Source organism: Cicer arietinum, chromosome 7 (genome assembly GCF_000331145.2).
Source record: "Cicer arietinum cultivar CDC Frontier isolate Library 1 chromosome 7, Cicar.CDCFrontier_v2.0, whole genome shotgun sequence".
Classification (NCBI taxonomy): Eukaryota; Viridiplantae; Streptophyta; class Magnoliopsida; order Fabales; family Fabaceae; genus Cicer; species Cicer arietinum.
In genome coordinates, this window is record NC_021166.2 from 37,669,221 (window position 1) to 37,691,033 (window position 21,813).

A 21,813-nucleotide genomic window follows, 5' to 3' on the forward strand; every position below is an offset into this window, starting at 1 on the left:
TTTTGAAAATCGTTTAAGTTAATTGGGCGTTAAGAATGGGGAATCTCTTAATGTCTCGGTTACTTAACTATCGTTTTTGAAAATCGTTTCGGTAAATGAGTATTAAGAATGGGGAATCTCTTAATGACTCGTTTACTGAATGTTTTGTGTGAAAATCGTTTAAGTCAAAAGTATATTAAGAATGGGGAATCTCTTAATATGTCTGTTTGCTTTCTTAATGTCTCGGTTACTTAATATTTGTTTTTTTGAAAATCGTTTAAGTTAACTGGGCGTTGAGAATGGGGAATCTCTTAATGTCTCGGTTACTTAATATTTGTTTTTTTGAAAATCGTTTAAGTTAACTGGGCGTTAAGAATGGGGAATCTCTTAATGTCTCGGTTACTTAATATTTTGTTTTGAAAATTGTTAAGTTAACTGGGCGTTAAGAATGGGGAATCTCTTAATGTCTCGGTTACTTAATATTTGTTTTTTTGAAAATCGTTTAAGTTAACTGGGCGTTAAGAATGGGGAATCTCTTAATGTCTCGGCTACTTAATATTTGTTTTTTGAAAATCGTTTCAGTAAATGAGTATTAAGAATGGGGAATCTCTTAATGTCTCGGCTACTTAATATTTGTTTTTTGAAAATCGTTTCAGTAAATGAGTATTAAGAATGGGGAATCTCTTAATGTCTCGGCTACTTAATATTTGTTTTTTGAAAATCGTTTCAGTAAATGAGTATTAAGAATGGGGAATCTCTTAATGACTTATTTACTGAATGTTTTGTTTTTGAGAATCGTTAAGTTAAATGAGAATTAAGAATGGGGAATCTCTTAATGACTTATTTACTGAATGTTTTGTTTTTGAGAATCGTTAAGTTAAATGAGAATTAAGAATGGGGAATCTCTTAATGTCTCGTTTACTTATGTGTGTTTTGGTAAATCGTGCAGACCCGTGATAGGTGGCACCTTGGTAAACGGTACGGGTCCGTGATAGACAGTACGTTTACGATTTACGTTTGGTAAGTTGTGCAGACCCGGGATAGGTGGCACCTCGGTAAACAGTACTGACCCGTGATAGGTGGTACGTTTACGACTTACGTTCCTGAGGGAATTGTGTTTGTCCGTGAGAGACTGCACAGGTGTTTGTCCGTGAGAGACTACACCCTGTTAAATTGTGAATTGTTGGTTCATTTGGTATGTGTAGTAATTGTGTTATAAGTGTTATGTTTTGGAATTTGGTGATAACATGTTGGATTGCAATACCATTTTGAAACCCATGATGTTGTATTGATTGTGTTATAAATGTTAAGTGTTATGTTTTGGAATTTGGTGATAACATGTTGGATTGCAATACCATTTTGAAACCCATGATGTTGTATTAATTGTGTTATAAATGTTAAGTGTTATGTTTTGGAATTTGGTGATAACATGTTTGCTTGCAATACTATTTCGAAACTAATGATGTTGTAGCGATTGCGTTATCAGTGCTAAGTGTTAGGATTTGAGATTATGTATGAATGTGATTGAGTTAGTTATGAATTTTTGAAAGAATACACAGGGAAATCGATTTCCCAATCGATTGGATGGGTAAACAGGGGCTTGGCCAAATTGACAAAATCGATTAGCCAATCGATTTCGTAATCAGTTTTCAAAAATCCTTTAAGAAATCGATTGCCCAATCGATTGGGCCTTAAGTCAGGGACTCAGCCATATTCGACCAAATCGATTTGGAAATCGATTGGCTTAAAACCAGGGGGCTCAGTATCACTCAATCGATTTCCTAATCGATTGATTTCAGCCCAGGATTCTGTTTTCATTAAAATCCTTCACCCCAATCGATTTCCCAATCGATTGGCTCAGTGAAAATCCTCAGTTTGAGTTAGATGTTTGATTACTCATTAACTTATCCATGTCTTGATTTGTTATGTTTTCATTAGGGGATTGAGAACTTCATTTTGCTTTCATTTTTAATTGGCAAAGTATTGTATGAACTTTTCGCATATTGAATATCCTGCTAAGGTGCATGCTTAGTTGAAAAGTTATTTTTAGCATTTAAAACTTAAATGTTATGTGTTAACTGTTATTTTCGGTTGGTGACCTTTACAATTATTGTGGAAATCTGGGCTTTGCCCTCAGATGAGAGTCAGGACGATCCTACCGGTTCGTACCCTACGGACGGAAATGGAGATGGGAACGCTTGACTGCAGCTACGTTAGGAGGATCTCACGGGGCGCGTGGAGATCAGTCAGGGTGTTTAGTTGTTTTGTAAAATGATCAGACTAGGTTGTCACAGAGGGAACAGATGTCTTTCTTTTGGGGTTGCGTTTATTTTAAATCGGAAGACTGTACTGTTACTATTATTGTCAGTATGACACCTTAGTTGAATGGGTTCCTTGTATCTTCTGGTTGTTGTTTAGATACTTTGGATGTATGTATTTGAGAAACTTTTTCCGCTGCTTGTGAATTTTAATGACTCAATTATTTATCCAAAGGCATTTCTTTATTTATTTCTCTGCTTTATTTTAAATTCTTTTGAAAAAAAAATACACCCTCGCTTTGAAAAACGGGGTGCGGTTATTACTCTTACTTTAAGTTTCACAGGACTGGCAGGGTACTACAGGAGGTTTATTGAAGGTTTTGCTAAGATTGTAGCTCCATTGACACAACTTACTAGAAAGGATCTACCGTTCGCATGGACGGAGAAGTTTGAGGAAAATTTTCAGTTACTAAAGAGAAAGTTGACAACCTCACTAGTATTGGTATTACCGCAATTAGAAGAACTATATGAAGTTTATTGTGATGCAACACAAGAAAGTTGTAGCTTACGCCTCAAGGCAATTGAAGATTCATGAAAGAAACTATCCTACTCATGACTTGGAGCTTGCTGCTGTAGTTTTTGCATTGAAGATCTGGAGGCACTATTTATATGGATGCACGTTCACCGTGTTCAGTGACCATAAAAGTTTGAAATATTTGTTTGATTAGAAGGAATTGAACATGCATTAGAGACGATGGATGGAGACTCTCAAGGATTTTGATTTCACACTACAGTACCACCCTGGAAAGGCCAATGTAGTTGTTGATGCGTTGAGCAGGAGAAGTGTATCGGTGTCTTCAACAATGATGACTAGACAACAAGAGGTTTGGGAAGATTTTAGAGACCTACACTTGAACGTAGAGTTTGCACCAGGAATTTTGAAATTCGAAATGATTAAGATTTTTAGTGGACTACTTGAAGACATTGTGAATTCTCAAGATGGCGTCTTAATTCAAGAGAAGAGGAACCTAATAGTGCAAGGGAAGACAACTGAGTTTAAGATCGGACCAGATAATATTTTGAGGTGTAATGGTAGGATTTGTGTATCAGAAACTGCAAAGATGAGGAAAACAATTTTAGAAGAGGCTCATAAGAGTAAATTGAGTATTCATCCTGGAGCAACAAAGATGTATCAGGATTTGAGGCAGAATTATTGGTGGCCAGGAATGAAAAGACATGTAGCGGAGTATGTGTCAACTTGTCTAACTTGTCAGAAAGCAAAAGTGGAACATCAGCGACCTGCTGGAATGTTGCAACCTTTAGATATACCTGAATGGAAGTGGGACATCATTTCCATGGATTTTATAACTGGATTGCCGAAAACAAGGAGAAAGAATGATTCTATGTTGGTGATGGTGGATCGATTGACTAAATACGCACACTATTTACCGGTAAAGACCACTTCTAAGGTAGACAAGCTAACTGAGATCTACATTGCTGAGATTGTGAGATTACACGGAGTACCATCGAGTATCGAATCAGATCGTGACCCAAAGTTCACATCGCACTTTTGGGGAGCATTGCATGAAGCATTGGGAACGAAACTAAGATTGAGTTCAACTTACCATCCAAAAACGGACGGACAGACTGAGAGGACAAATCAATCCTTGGAAGATCTTTTGAGAGCATGTGTATTAGATGATAAAGGAAGTTGGGATGATGTACTTCCGTTGGTAGAGTTTACTTACAACAATAGTTTCCATGCAAGTATCGAAATGGCACCATATGAGGCTTTATATGGGCGTAGGTGTCAAACACCGTTGTGCTGGTATAAGGACAATGAAAATTTGATTGTAGGACCGAAGATGGTACAACAGACTACTGATAAGGTCAAGAAGATAAAAGAGAAAATGAAGATGTCATAAGATCGTCAAAAGAGTTATGCGGAAAAGCGTCGCAGACTTTTAGAATTCGAACAAGGTGATCATGTATTTCTAAGAGTCACGCCTACGACTGGAGTTGATAGAGCCTTGAAATCGAAGAAATTGACTCCAAAATTTATTGGACCATACCCGATTTATGCACGAATTGGACCTGTTGCTTATCGGATTGCATTGCCTCCAATACTGTCCAATATTCATGACGTGTTTCATGTGTCACAGTTAAGGAAATATCTTGCAGATCCGTCTCATGTGATCGAACCAGACACAATTCAATTGAATGATAACTTGTCATTTGAAGTATTACCTGTAAGAATTGATGATAGGAAAATTAAGCGATTGAGGACCAAGGATGTTTCGTTGGTCAAGGTAATTTGGAACCCAACTATTGGAGATGCGGGATGTATAGTTTTTGTAAAATGATCAGATTAGGTTGACGTATAGGGACTAGATGTCTTTCTTTTTTTTTTTTTTTTTTTTTAATTTGGAAGATTGTACCTATACCAATATTGTCAGTTTGACATTTTATTTTGATGGGTTTCATGTACCACTTTTTGATGTGACGTGGGGAGGTTAAAATTCTCAAGCAGTGCTTTTGTACATGTGTCTGCCGAGAATACCCCAGGGGTATGAGCTTTGTCTGATAGGCCTCATAGCCCTTGTGTATTTTGATGTTTGAATACTTTGAATATTGATTTCGAAAACTATTCCGCTGCTTGTAAATATTTGTTGACTTTGTCGTTATGTTACGACTTAAATAATTTATCAAAAAGTATTTTTTCTTTGTTTCTTTGTTTTTATGAATTTGTTTTTAAAAAAAATATATAAACTCGCGCTGTTAAAATATCGGGGTGTTACATTAATCAATCAATAAATAGTATTAATGGTTTAGCAAATAGATTAATTGATTAGTTTAAGTGGGTTAATCAATTAATTGATTAGTTTACTGGATTTATTGATTAAGTGTGTTATGATATTTAATGTGGATTTATACCTTACCCAACTTAATATAGTCTTGAGAATGTTGACTAAACTTCATTTATTTGGATACTTACACATTACGTGTGGGGGTATACGACTAAATGGCAATAGATGAAATCGTTAGTACTAGGAATAGTTCTGACAATGATAGTGGCAAAAACAACTGCAACAATATACGAAATGTTATTGGTTGCTTTGTCGAGATTTTGTAAAGGAACTAGAATCGTCGAGAGCCACAATCTTCTCACTTTGGTTTTGTTGAACTCCTAAGGAGTCGTCATACTAGGTTCAAGGGAACTTTTGATTTAGAAGAAGCTTTGAAGTGGATCAAAGGAATGGACCATATTTTCAAAACCATATAGTTTCATATTATCGAGCTAACTAGTGAGGTTGAAATTTGGTGGGACAATATGAAAATTAGTTTCAAAGTATCTGAAGTTGAGGTGACTTGGGAAAATTTTATAGGGAATTTCTTTCGTGTTGATTTGCAAGATAAAAAGGAGGTTGATTTATTATCCTTGAAGTAAGGATCCGATGACTAGCGGAGAGTATGTTGTGATGTTTGAGAAACTTTCCTGCTTCTACCTTTTGTACCTCAATTGTGACACCCTAAACCCTAAAGTAATATATAGAAAAAATTATACTATATTTTTATAAAAATTTGCAGCAGATAAATGAAAGTTTTTCAAAGGAAAAAAAGAAACTTTTACGAATAATATAGGATATCACATTTCTCAAGGTACATATGAAAAATTTTAAACTTAATTCTCAAATAAAGTAGTGCAATCTCAATAAAATTAATTTAACTATATTTTCTTAATTTAATTCCGAAAATTACTAGTTCTAACAAGATTTTCATACAAAAAATTATTCCTAATTGCAAAAATTTATAAATCTCATTCCCGTTATCACATATCATAGAGGAACTTCTCTCAAATTTCAACTTCAATTTTTACACTTAAAACAAATATAAACAACAATTTTTCATATAAAACATAAGGTAAATAATTACTTACTACAAGGCAGTGTAAAATGTATTAAATTAAAATCAATTTGGTAATGCATAAACATTTTTCAAGATTAAAGAATATTTAAAAAATTAATTTCTACACTTAAAATTATAAAAATATTACTAATCACTTAGCACCATAAAAAAATTATTTTAAAAAAATCAAAACATTTTCGTCAATTACTTTATCAGAAATCACACATTTGCTTTTTAAACTATTTTTAAAATTAATGAGATTATGAAAATTTCACTAATTCTTAAACAAAGTCATATTTGTTTCCACTTAGAGAGGTTTTTTTTTCACTGGCTCAAAGAAATCTATATGTAAGTGCTCGAGGGGCTTTGAGGTAGACACTGAGTTCTTTAGAGTAAAGGAGTTCTTTGTTTGTTTTCTTTTTTTGACAAGCTTCACACATAATTTCAGTTTTATAACTAAGTTGAGGTAGATCTCTAACTAGTTGAAGTTTATTCAATTTTGAAATTAATCTAAGGTTTACATGACCTAATCTTTTGTGTCAAATTAGTTTCTCTTCATTTACTGACATAAGACACTTAACATCTTGTTTCTCTAGACTAAACATATTTATTGTATAAATATTATTTTGCCTTTGACCTGTAAATAATACAGATCCATCTTTCTGACTAATTGCCTTGCATATTTTTTTGAATAATATATCAAAATTATTATCACTTAACTGAATAATACTTAATAGATTATGCTTAAAACCTTTAAGAAACAAGACATCTTTAACAGAAGGGGAAGTACCATTACCAACCGTACATTGACCAATGATATGGTCTTTTTGCAAAAGTCATTGTGCCTCCCCTTCTCAGTGTTAGTTCTTGAAACATAGAATTTTATCCCATCAAATGTCGCGAGCATCCACTATCCAAGTACCACGATTGGTGTTTTAACTCGGTTGCTGAGGACATCTGCAACATAGACAATTTTGTTCTTAGGTACCCAAATTTGGTTGGGTCCTGGTTTTTTAGTCTTGAAAGATTTTTTGTATTTCCTTTTATTTAACATGGGACAAGATAATTTTGAGTGACCTTTCTTACACAAAGCAGTACACAAGAATTAGAAGGAATATGTTTAGGTTCAGTTACAATTTCTTCAAATCCTATACCTCTTCTACCATTTCTACTAACTCTATAAATAATAGAAGCATATTTGCTTCTTTCCATATCATTAGCAAGAAAATTTTGAAATACTTCTTCATGCTTATCAGAGTTACATGTGGTATTTTCAATTGATGTTGAACTATGATTATTTTTTAGAGTTAGATTTTCAATCTTAAGTTCAACAATATCAGTTTTTAGAGTTCCATTTTTTGTTTTAAGCTCAGTAATATCAATTTTCAGAGTTGCATTTGCTGTTTTAATTTCAACACTTTGATTCTTTAACACATTTACTTTTTCAGTTAGGTTTACATTTTCTTTTCTAAGTGTTTTCAATTTTAAAGACAAATTTGTGATTCTTATTTAAAATATCATTTATAGCAGTAATTAAATCAGATCGAGTAAATTCATAAAATACCTCAGTTTCTTCATTTGTTGATTCACTTCCGATTCAGAATTTGTGTTGGATCCAGAGGCAGAGTTGGTATGAGCCATTAGAGCCAAATTTGCTTGTTCATCGTTAGAGGATTCCTCATAATCATCCCATGTAGCCATGAAACTCTTCTTCTTGGGTCTGGAATCTTTCATTCGATGTTTCCCTTTCTCTAGATTTGGAAAATTTGACTTAATATGTCCAGGTTCATTGCATCCATATCAGATAATGTTTTTCTTGTCAAAATTTTCATTCCTTCCTCTATTGGACTGCTTGGAATCTTTCTGAAGGAAATATTTCCTCTTGTTGTGCCACATCCTCTGAATTCTTCTGGATATGAAGGCAATCTCCTCTTCCTCTGGGTTCAAATTCTGATAATCTCAATCACTATCATCTAGTTCGGATATTGCCTTTAAAAACTTATTCTAATTGGATTTCAAGGCCATAGCCTTGTTCTTATTTTTGGGCTCATCTTCTTCAAGCTTAATTTCATGTGATTTGATAGAGCTAATTAATTCCTCTAGCTTAAGAGTATTCAGATCTTTTTCTTTTTGAATGGCAGTGATCTTAGGTCTCCACTTGCTTGTCAAACTCCTAATAATTTTCTTCACATGATTAACATTAGTGTAACTCTTCTCAAGTACCTTTAGTCCTGAGACCAAGATCTAGAATTCAGTCTTCTTCCATCTTGAACAACTCATACTTTTTGACTAGGATGTTGGCCTCTGCTTCTTGAACTTGTTTGCTTCCTTCATGGGTCAGAATCAGACTATCATAAATACTTTTTGTTGTCTCGTTGTTGGTTCACTTGTCGAACTCCTTGAAGGTGATTGCATTTATCATGAATGTTCTAGACTTATGATGCATCTTGTATATCTTCTTTTGATCAACATTCATCTCCTTTCTTTGAATTTCAATACCATTAGTATTCTTTTGAGAAATATAACCACCTTCCAATACTCAAAAATTTATCCATCAAATAGAAGTGGTATGTGGATGTTTTATACAATAGCTTCTTCACTGAATCCACACATATTGAACCCTTTAGATCTTTTCTCAAACACAATAAAGTGCTCAGCCTTGAGATCGAGCTCTGAGGGGGTTTGAATTGTGTTTGCCAAAATTGATAACTTTTTGATAATTTGTAAATAAAAAAAAAAAACTAGTTCGATTTTGGTAACTTACATAAAGTAGAAGCGATCGGATTCAGAGGCAACAAACAATGAAAGTATAAATAATGTGACACGTAGATTTATCCTAGTTCACCATTAATTTGGCTACATCCAATCACCTCATTCAAAAGGCTTTAATCAACTAATTCAAATACCTTGAATTACAAAGCATCTGACCCTCCAAGCCAGTCTTCCCAAACAGTATGACAACCCTATACTTTTGAGGAACTAACCACTTTGACCCTACATTCCTAGTCTTCTCCTAACAACCTGACAACCCCAGATTGAAGAATGAACTAAACAACTATCGGGCTAGATACAAAAGATTGGAACTTGATAGTTGCTTCTAAAAAGCTGGTAATAATAATAAGTCTCACACTCTAAGAAACAAACACTAAAAAAATATTTCTAACTTGAACAAGTGTTTCCCTCTTTGAACTCTAAGACTACTTTTTTCTGCTTTTCGATGATCTTCTTTTTCAACCTTGAGTATCTATTTATAGTTAAAAATTAGGCTTCAATTTAGTCCTTGTTTAATTCTGAATTGTATCTTATTCAGATTGAGTTTGTAAATTCTTCAGATTGATTATGTTCCTATTTTGTTTAGATTGAGTTTGTAAAACCTTCATATTGATTATGTTTGTATTTTGTTCAGATTGCATTTGTAAATTCTTCAGATTGAATCTATTCATATTTTGTTATAGATAAATCTTGATCAAATATTCTTCAAATCATCATCAAATCTTGACCATATCCTCTTTTCATACTCTTTGAAGTCAAATATATTGATCTCATAAAATACTTTTGTTATAATAAAAACGTTAAGTATAAAATGAACTTGGTACCCACAAAAGTAATTAACATAATCATGTCGATCACTCAAATTAACTCAATCATAACATATATTTTTATAGTAAACAAACATTTATGAGTTAACAAGTAATTTCATAAATCATGTATTCATAGAGAAATGCATAGCATATAACACTAGAATAATAGGTAAGGATTCAAACATTTAACATAGAACACAAATACAAAGAATTAACTCAATGTTGACACGTGACTAAATTTAACTAACACATGATGCACACAATTTGATTGGACAAACCTGGCTTCGATACCACTTATCTGATACTCTATACCCAAAGTAATATATACAAAAGTTATACTTGGATATTATATTTCTCAAGGTACATATGAAAAACTTTAGAGTTAATTCTCAAATAAAATAGTGCAATCTCAATGAAATTAAAAACATTCAAGGAAATAACATAACATTTCATCATAACACCGAATTGTCTTTGAGAAATTATTATCACATTCGATGCTTATTAATCACAATAGAATAATCAGAAGATAATGCAATGCTATGTATGAACTTAGGCTCTAATTCTTCATATTTTGGTATCATTTTAACTCAAAATCACTTGGTTATGAGGCTTGATGTTATGCCACCACTCAGGAGGACGAAAAATTAAAATTGGTTATGTCCACATAGATCCCCTCAACTCAACTCGAGACTCATATATGCAACAATCAGGATAAATGTGTGATGCATGGTAACCTCCCGATATTTGGAGGAATACCTCTAAGTCACCTAGTAAATTCCCATCAGAATACTCCCGAGGTCTAACAATCTTGCCTTATGGTTCAACCGTAGACCACCACAATCAAACTTATTCAGTTGTACTCCCCAATATCAATAGGCTTGTTAGACTCTACCTACATGATGACAAAATAATATCCACGTCAAATGCCCCTAACATTCAATTCTTCAACTCGTTGGTCTGAGATATTCACTCCATTAAGAGCACCATTTTTAACACGAGTCGGAACTACCATCAATTCATTGTCTAAGAGGTAGCATCAATATATATATATATATATCACAAAATCCCCTCATACAATATAAGGTTATATCACACTACAAGTCAATGTATCTCATAATATCAATCAAATTATTAAAACCCAAGCCATCAAGTATGCACAATCATTTCATATTTTCATAGTCATGCGTTATATTCAAATAAATCATCATATTATACAATACTCTTAATTCACTCATAAATATAAATACAAGACTATGCATACACACCACATTAATTGCATCCCAAGTACATACATTTCATCACATTTTACAATAAATTAATATCAACGATATTTAAAAACAGTCATAGTACAAAATAAATTAAATACACAATTATGCAATAATTCAATTACCACACATTTATCAAGATTAAATCAACCACCACCCTATAAGAGTTTTTACTTCATGTTTTAACTTCACCAAATATCAAGTGTTCTCGTTATCCAATTATTATTCAAAGGGCTTAAGCCGTATATAGCAAGCCCTAAATGAATTATGAGAAATAAGGTTTTTTTTGGTCATCTCACTTATTTTACACTCATGAATTAGAGTTCACTCTCACACCATACCTTAATTGACACTTTCATAAAATACACAAGTCACCAAGAGTTTAATAGCAATGCTAGCACTACAACGCTCAACGAACGTGTCCGAAATCAACAAGTTCGTGGGATTACCAAAATACAAGTTGTAAAATATGCAAAACACAAAAAAAATCATAATTAATAAAGATAATTTAGGAACTAAAATAGAGTTAAAACAAGGTAGAATAGATAGTCAGAAATCGTCTCACTAACGCATCAGAGCACTGACAAGGTGTGATGTCAACTTGTTTGAAACACGCAAATGAGTACTGCTTCCTGAAGATTTCGACAAGAGATATCCAAAAACTATGTGTATTTTTTCAAACGATAAAAACAGTGGCTGGAAAAGGAAAAATACAGTATGTGATGGTTGCATATCAAATTGGCATAAAATGGGTCAAAAACAAGTAAAACTTGCAATATAAGGTGTTAACGACATGATCGTTCTCACAAGGATCTTTGATTGAAAAAACCAACTAAAAAAAATAGAAAAAATTAGGGGTTTGATGATTTTGATATAATTAATATGAAATAATTAAAATAATTAAAGCATCAATCAACAAAAGACAACAAGATATTTGGTATATTTCGTCATTGTTTCAAATTATTATACTTTGTGTGCTTCTATATTAATTCAAATTCAAAAATATAATTGTAACACTCAAAATTTTATTTCAAAATTATGTGCTTCTATTTTAAAGAATAAGATTTTAGACATTTCTATATGTATATACATATTGGTAATGAATCTAATATTTTATTGTATACTTAATTAATATTAAATAAACATATAATTATATTTAATTACTTATAATTAAATCTTATTTTAATTATTTATTTTATAAATATTCATCTCGAATATATTGTAAATATTTTAGAATCTTATTTTTAATATAGAAGTATTAAATTGTGTCCTTGATGTCAAAATATTTATAAATATATAGTAGTAATTGTAGTGATAGATTTAAATATCCTAGTTTTAACTATTAATACATATTTGAATGATTAATTATTTTAATTACTCTATATTATTAGTTAATAGTTTTGGAATATGAGTAACATTTTAAAAATAAAATTGTATTTGAAGAGGTTTTAAAAGTGAGTTTTAGAGATTATTAGTTTTGTTCTTGTTTTTTTAAAAATAAAATAAAGAAATCAAATGAATTGTGTGTATGATTGGTGAAATGGGCCTAGTGCATGTGTAAGAGTCAATAGATTTTGAGAGGTTTCTATCATGCACCTCCACATCTTAACCTTCCACCCCCTCATTCCATATCAAATTATGTGACACCCAAAATCCCAAAATAATATATATCATATTCCTATAAAATTTGCAGCGGATAAATAAAAATATATTTCCAAGAAAATAAAAACTTTATATTTAATTTAGGATATCACGTTTCTCAAAAATAAAAACACTTTAAACTTATTTTATCCATTAAAATGGTGCAATCTCGATAAGCTTGATTTAAGTATAATTACTTGATTTAATTCTAAAAACTTACTAGTACTACTAAGGTTTTCATACAAAAATTTGATTCAAATTAAATAAGTAAAATACAAATTAAAACCCTTATTCCCGGTATCACCTATCAGAGCGGGGTTCCTCCCAAACTTGAACTTCAAGACTCATTAACTTATAATAACTGCGATTTCCCGAACGCAGGGCCCAACCAGTCAAACACAAACAACGAAGGAGATGAGTTTCGAAATCATGATGACAATATAATACAAGTAAGAAGAACACGCAAACAATCATAATAAGACTGTATCATTTCACAAATATTCCATCACAAAAATATCACATCCAAAGGTCAAAATCACTCAAGGAAAATCAATAGATTTCACTGTAACATCAAATTGTCTAAGAGAAATTATCACCACACACGATACATATTAATAACAACAAAACAATTACAATAAAATGCAATGCTATGCATGAGCTTAAACTCTACTTCACAATGTGGTACCATTCTAACTCTGAATTACTTGGTTAGGAGGCTTGATACTATGCCACCATCCCGGTGGACGGACAATTCAAATTGGCCATGTCCTCATAAATCCCTTCAACTTAACCCGAGACACATATACGTGACAGTTGAGGTAAACGTGTATTGCGTGGTAGCTCCCGACATTTGGAGTGCTACCTCCAAGTCACCTAGGAATTCCCCACTCGAATACCTCCAAGGTCTAACAATCTTGCCTTAAGGCTCAACAGCAGACCGCCACGATCAGGCTCATTTCAGTTGTACTTCCCCGAAATCACTAGGCTTGTCAGGCCCTACCTATATGACGAAAAAATAATCTTCACTTCACAATTTCTCAATATTTATTTTCTCTCCTCGTTGGTCTATGATACTCCATTAAGACCGTCATCTCAAACACAAATTGAAATCACAATTATTTCACCAACTATGGGGTTACTTCAATATTCTCATCACAAATTTACAACGTCACTATCATTAATAATATCTCATCACATAAACTCATCACAAATTTATAACATCACTATCATCAAGCATAAATCATCACATACACTACAAGAAAAAAACTATTTTGTGGCCAACTTTATAAATATTTTGTGGCCGAATAAAACCCTCACAAATTAGTGACCGAAAAAGCCCTCACAAAATTTTAAACATTTAACTGGATTTTGTGGTTGCCTTAGCTCTCACAAAATCACAACGTTGTGATTTTGAGGGCTTAGGCAGCCACAAAATCCAGTTAAATTTTTAAGAATTTTGTGAGGGCTTTTATAGCCACAAAAAGTAAATTTTGTGAGGGGCAGATCCGTCACAAATGAATGAAATTACATGGCAATTTGTGGCTGTATAGGCCGCCACAAAAGCCTATGACTGTTACCTTTTGTGGCTGCAAAAGCCGCCACAAAGGATTAAATGCGTAACTGATTTTCTGGCCGTCACAAAGTCACATATCCGTTACATTTTGTGGCGGCAAAGGCCGCCACAAATGCCCAAATGGCCGTTACGTGTTGTGGCCGTGCAGGCCGCCACAAATGCATGTGTTTGTGACCGTTTTGGCCGCCACAAATGTCACATAGCCGTTGCTTTTTGTGTCTGCTTTGCCCGCCACAAAAGACCAACCCAATCCTATATATATTACTCCACTCCTCTTTCATTTTTTCACTTCTAACTTCTCTCTAAAACCTCCTTCTAACTATTCTCTCCACCTTCTCTCTACACAAAATATTCATCAAGCTTGATTCAATTTTGGTAAGTATATATTATATTATATATGTAGTTTTTTAATTATATTTTTTGATTTGATTTAAGTAATTAATATTATTGAATTTTTTTTTCACAGTGGTTATTAATTACTTCGAAGACTTGTAAGCATCGTACGTGAGTGAAAGCTTCAAGTCAGACGCTACTCGGCATCAAGTTAGTATTTTATATATTTTAAATTTAGATTAGTAAATATAAATATTATTTTAAAAATATAGACTTGCAAGCATATCGTACGTGAGTGAAAGCTTGAAGTCAGACGCTACTCGGCATCAAGTTAGTATTTTATATATTTTAAATTTAGATTAGTAAATATATATATTATTTTTAAAATATAGATTAGTAATATTTATATTTAGATTAGTTTTATAAATTTATTTTTAAAAAAATAGAAATGATGTTGTTTACATATTAATATATGATAAATTAAAGTTTCAAACCACGGTTAAAATATATTAGTTTTAATATAATTATTATTTAAAAAAACATTATTAAAATTGATGATATTATTATTTTTTGTTATAAATAAGTCTTGATTATTAGTCTTGATTTTTAAAAAAACATCATTTAAAATTTTATATAGGTTTATATATATTTATTGTATTGATATATATAATTTATTGTATTGATATATATATTATATTGATAATAATATATTATATATTATTGTATTGTATTGATAATAATATATTATATTGTATTGATATATATATATAATTTTATTTCGGTTTATATATATTTATTGTATTGGTAATAATATATTATATTGTGTGCAGATGCATGCTCCCCTAATTGACATATAAATATGTCAAAATTTATATATAATGCTTTTGAAAAATAAAGCAATTAATATATAAAACATCGATATATATATATATATATATATATATATATATGGATTTATACCGTAGTTGGATGTACGATAGGAATTTTCCTGGAAGAAAGGGTCTTAAACAACGTTTTGCTAACAAGGTTGAAGACTTTCTGAATTTTGCGAGAGTGCAACAAATTGTCCAAGATGAAGGGGGAATGAGATGTCCATGTTGTTTATGTCGATGTAGACGGTTTAAAAGTGAAGATGAAATAAGAGTGCATTTGTATGCAGATGGATTTATGCCTAACTACTGGATTTGGACTAATCATGGAGAAGAGTCTCCAGCGGCGCCTAATACTAGTACATCTATGGAGAATTATAACACAGGTCCTTCAAGTAGTACTACCATGTTAGGTATAGATTATTATAACTATCAACACTTTGAGGCGATGAATGATATGATCTCGGATGCTGTTGGGGTTAATTTGTCATTCAATGAAGATCAATATGACGATACCGATGGACTTCCCAATGAAGAAGCTCAGAGATTTTATGGTCTTTTGAAAGAGACAAATAAACCGTTGTTTGAAGGTTCTTCAAACTCAAAGTTATCAATGTGTATTAGACTATTAGGTCTAAAGTCTCAATTTCATGTTCCTGATTTAGCTTTGGATTTCATGACTAAAATGATGCTAGATGCAACACCTGTTAGAGATGGTTTGCCGCAAAGTTATTATGATGCGAAACGGTTAGTGTCAAAGTTAGGATTAGGTGTCAAGAGGATTGATTGTTGTGTTAAAGGTTGCATGTTGTATTATGACAATGAATTTGGTATGAATGATGCTAACTTAGTTGAATGCAAGTTTTGTCAACAACCAAGGTATCACCAAAGGAATAACTCTAGGGTAAGTAGGGGAAAATCAATTCCAAGGAAAGCAATGTTTTACCTACCTATTGTATCAAGATTGCAGAGATTGTTTGCATCAATACAAACTGCAGGAAATATGACGTGGCATTATGAGAATAGAAGAAATTCAAGCGAGTTGCGACATCTGTCTGATGGTCAGGCATGGAAACACTTTGATCAAATGCATCCTGATTTTGCGTCAGATCCACGCAATGTAAGACTTGGATTATCCTCAGATGGATTTACGCCGTACATACAAGCATCGTCTACTCCTTATTCTTGTTGGCCGGTTATTGTTACTCCTTACAATCTTCCTCCTGATATGTGTATGTCTAAACCTTATATGTTCTTAGCTGCTGTGATACCAGGTCCTTCTAATCCTACAACTGGTATTGATATTTTTTTACAACCTTTGATTGACGATTTGAAGAGGTTGTGGAATGGTGTCTTGACATATGATATTGCTCGGAGAGAAAATTTTATGATGAGAGCTGCATTGATGTGGACCATTAACGATTTCCCCGCTTATGGGATGTTGTCAGGATGGGGCACCCATGGTAAATTACCTTGTCCTATTTGTATGGAAGATACAAAAGCATTGACTTTAAAATTTGGCGGGAAAGCATAGTGGTTTGACTCGCATCGTAGGTTTTTACCTGCTGATCATGCATTTAGAAGGAACAAAGCTGCATTTATGAAGGGCTATGCAGAAAGTCTAGGACCCCCGCTTAAATTGACATCAGAACAAGTTTGGAATAAAGTAAAAGATATGCCAAAGGTACATGTTGTTAATGGTGTGGCTTGTAAACCACAAGGTTACGGACAATGGCACAATTGGACAAAAAGATGTATTTTTTGGGATCTACCGTATTGGAAAGATAATCTTTTGAGACATAATCTCGATGTTATGCATATTGAGAAAAATTTCTTTGACAACATATTTAATACTGTGATGAAATCGAAAGGAAAAACAAAAGATAATGACAAAGCCAGAAAAGACATAGGTATATATTGCAGACGACCAGATTTGTTGTTGGTGGAACAAAACGACAAGACCCTAAAACCTCGTGCGAATTACACTTTATCTACTGATGAAGCCAAATCTGTTTATCGTTGGATCAAAGAGCTGAAGACGCCTGACGGTTATTGTTCTAATTTGGCAAGATGTGCTGATGTGGAAAATGGGAGGATGCATTGGATGAAAAGTCATGATTGTCATATATTTTTAGAGTGTTTACTTCCTATTGCCTTTAATGCTTTACCGACACATGTATTGAACCCACTTATTGAAGTGAGTCAATATTTCAAGAATTTGTGTTCTTCAACACTCATTGATAAAGATCTCATCAAGATGGAAAATGACATTCCGATCATTCTATGTAAGTTGGAGAAAGTATTTCCTCCTGGGTTTTTTGATTCCATGGAGCATCTCTCAGTGCATCTTGCAAGTGAAGCTAGGCTTGGTGGACCAGTTCAGTATAGATGGATGTATCCATTTGAAAGGTGATATATATATACATATATATACTTGATTTTCAATATACTTCAACTTATATATACATGGAGCTTATTGTACATCTCTTTCTATATTATAGGTTCATGGGTTATCCAAAACAGTCGGTGAAAAACAAAGCTAGAGTTGATGGCTCAATTTGTTCATCTTACCTTCACCGTGAAACAACAAACTTTTGTTCTCATTATTTCAACAACGAAACATTGTCACCAGTTAACGGAAGAAACGCTACTGATAGTGTTATACGTCATCCACATGCTTTATCAGTTTTTTGCTTGTCTGATCATCATGCTGGTAGGGATTTTCCGATTTTCTGGCCAAGCGACAAAGTATTTAATGCGGCGCATGTTCACGTTTTGATTAACTGCACTGAAGTTAAACCATACATTGAGTACGTTTCAAATTCATATTCATATTAATTATATTTAATTATATGATTAAATTGATATTCACCATGAAACAACACACTTTTGTTCTCATTATTTCAACAACGAAATGTTATCACCAGTTAACGGAAGAAACGCTACTGATAGTGTTATACGTCATCCACATGCTTTATCAATTTTTTGCTTGTCTGGTCATCATGTTGGTAGGGATTTTTCGATTTTCTGGCCAAGCGACAAAGTATTTAATGCGACACATGTTCACGTTTTGATTAACTGCACTGAAGTTAAACCATACATTGAGTACGTTTCAAATTCCTCTTCATATTAATTATATTTAATTATATGATTAAATTGATATTCACCATATATATTGTAAGACCCATAATTTTAAAGTATACTTTATGTATTTGAGTGTATTTTGGTATTGAACTCGGAGGCTTTTTAGCCAAAGTTATTAATATTTTGGAGTTTATATGACCAAAGAGATATTTTGATGCCGATTAGAATTACTCGTCGATGAATAAATTAAATTAGTTGCGGTGAATCTTTTACAAAGATTTTAATGCGTTATGGGTGAAATGGTAATTTAATAAATATCTAGATATTTTGAGATATTTGTTAAAAGTAATTAAAATATATATAAATACCTTTAAGTTCGAGAATTGAAACCCAAGGTTAGTGGGTGAGAAAGATCAAGTTCCCAACTCCTTCCTCCTTCTCGGATTCGAAAACGGAGTTAGGGATTTCAAAACCGTCAAACACAAACCTCCCTGTTTCATCTAGATCTAAGCTTCGTTTCGCGAAGAGATAGAAGGGAAAGTTGATCACTACCACGCTACGGTGCTAGGGAACCAACTTTGGAAGCGTTGCGAGCGGAGATTTTACCGGATTTACTCACGGTACCGTAATCGAACGTTAAAGCTAACATGAAGGTAAAGGCTCCTTCCAAACTTCTAGTTTGCATTTAGGGACTTATCTGTGGTTGTGTGGAAAGGAATTTGTTAGGGTTGAAGTGTGGATTTGGGGGAAAATGAATCTAAGGCTTTATGGTAAAATCTTAGAGTTAGGTTTTCGTTATATTGATGAATGTTTCGTGGAAAATGAATTTAAACTCATTTATGTATGATTTTGAGTAAATGAAACTTGTTGTGTTTGAGTGCCCGTGATAGGTGACACCTCGGTAAACTGTACTGACCCGTGATAGGTGGTACATTTACGATTTATATTTTTGGTGAATTGTGCTGACCCGTGATAGGTGGCACCTTGGTAAATTGTACGGACCCGTGATAGGTTGTACGTTTGCGATTTATATTTTAGTAAATCGTGTTGACCCGTGATAGGTGACACCTCGGTAAACTGTACTGACCCGTGATAGGTGGTACATTTACGATTCCCGCTTTTTCTTTTAGTAAATCGTGTTGACCCGTGATAGGTGACACCATGGTAACTGTACTGACCCGTGATAGGTGGTACATTTACGATTCCCGCTTTTTCTTTTAGTAAATCGTGTTGACCCGTGATAGGTGACACCATGGTAACTGTACTGACCCGTGATAGGTGGTACATTTACGATTCCCGCTTTTTCTTTTAGTAAATCGTGTTGACCCGTGATAGGTGACACCATGGTAACTGTACTGACCCGTGATAGGTGGTACATTTACGATTTCCGCTTTTTCTTTTAGTAAATCGTGTTGACCCGTGATAGGTGACACCATGGTAACTGTACTGACCCGTGATAGGTGGTACATTTACGATTTCCGCTTTTTCTTTTAGTAAATCGTGTTGACCCGTGATAGGTGACACCTCGGTAAACTGTACTGACCCGTGATAGGTGGTACGTTTATGATTTACGCTTTTTAGTAAATCGTGTTGACCCGTGATAGGTGGCACCTCGGTAATTGGTACTTTGGCCTGCGATAGGCGGTACAATTATGATTTACGGCCCTTCGAGGAGGGTTTTGGTTTGGAATTCTGAGTCCATGCATTTTGGCATATACGCATCGCATTAGGGTGCTTGGCACACGAGTCGTGTTTGAATCAAGTTATGATTGAGTGTTATGTATTGATTTTGTGTGTAAGTGTGACTGATTGTAAACTATTTCGAAACTCAAGTTGTCGTGGTAATTGTGTTGGAATTGCTATGTGTTATGTATTGATTATCGTGTGTAAGTGTGATGGATTGTAAAACTATTTCGAAACTCAAGTTGTCGTGGTAATTGTGTTGGAATTGCTAAGTGTTATGTATTGATTATTGTGTGTAAGTGTGATGGATTGCAAAACTATTTCGAAACCCAATTTGTCGTGGTGATCGCGTAGGAATTGCTAAGTATTAAGATGTGGAATTGTGTATGAATGATTTTGAGTTAGTTTATGTATTTTTGGAAGAATATGCAGGGAAATCGATTTCCCAATCGATTGGATGCGTTATAGGGACTTCGCTATTTTGACATAATCGATTTGTCAATCGATTTTATGATATGTTTTTCAAAACCATTTAAGAAATCGATTTCGAAATCAATTTGGCCATACAGGAATTCAGCAAAACTGACAAAATCGATTTGGAAATCGATTGGCATTAAGTCAGGGGCTCAGTTAATCAGTCAATCGATTTCCCAATTGATTGAATTAAGCCCATAGTTCAAATGTCACTAAAAACCTTCAGTAAATCGATTTGGAAATCGATTGGCTTAGTAGAAATTCTTATTTTGAGTTAGATAACAGATTGCTCAATTGATTTATCAAAGTCTTGGTCAGTTATGTATTATTTGATGGATTGAGAACTTTGTTTTGATTTCGTTTTTATTTGGCAAGTTTTATATGAACTTTTAGCATATGGAAAACCCTTTTAAGGTGCATGCTAAGTGGAAAGGTTATTTGTGCATTTAAAAACTTAAATGTTATGTGTTAACTGTTAATTTCGGTTGGTGACCCTTTACAACTATTGTGGAAATCTGGGCTTTGCCCTCAGATGAGAGCCAGGACAATCCTACCGGTTCGTACCCTGTGGATGGGAATGTAGAGGGGAATGCCTAACTGGAGCTATGTTAGGAGGATCTTACGGGGCGCGTGGAGATCACTCAGGGCGTTTATTTTGTTTTGGAGAATGATCAGATTAGGTTGACATAGAGGGAACAAACGTCTTTCTTTTGAATTGTATTTATTTTAAAATGGAAGACTGTACCTATACTAATATTGTCAGCTTGAAATGTTATTTTCGATGGGTCACATGTACCACTTTTTGATGTGTAAATATTTTGGATTCATATTTTGAGAAACTTTTCCGCTGCTTGTAAATTACAATGACTCAATTATTTATTCAAAGGTATTACCTTATTTAATTCTTTGATTTATTTTAATTTCTTTTGAAAAAAAAATACACCCTCGCTTTAAATTGGGGTGTTACATATATGGTCATGGATCAGGGCATTTTTAAATACGGGACAATCATCTGATGATATACATTCAAATTTCCCATTATGGTTTCAACAACAAGTGCATCTCGAAGAACAAACTCCTATCAACATCCACTTAAGGCACTTATCTATGGGCCCCAGTAGAAGTTTCAAAGAATGGCCCACCTATTACGTCAATGGATAAATATTT

The 21,813-nt window shown here is 33.3% G+C and overlaps 1 long non-coding RNA gene across 1 annotated transcript in view; it reads left to right on the top strand.

The window, feature by feature from the left end:
- The window catches only part of LOC140921064 (uncharacterized), a 2,996-nt gene extending 509 nt beyond the window's left edge, over positions 1–2,487 (top strand). The window contains exon 2 of the long non-coding RNA XR_012163936.1: positions 2,117–2,487. This is a non-coding gene — a long non-coding RNA (uncharacterized lncRNA). The remainder of the gene's footprint in view (positions 1–2,116) is intronic.
- Positions 2,488–21,813: the final 19,326 nt, after the last annotated feature.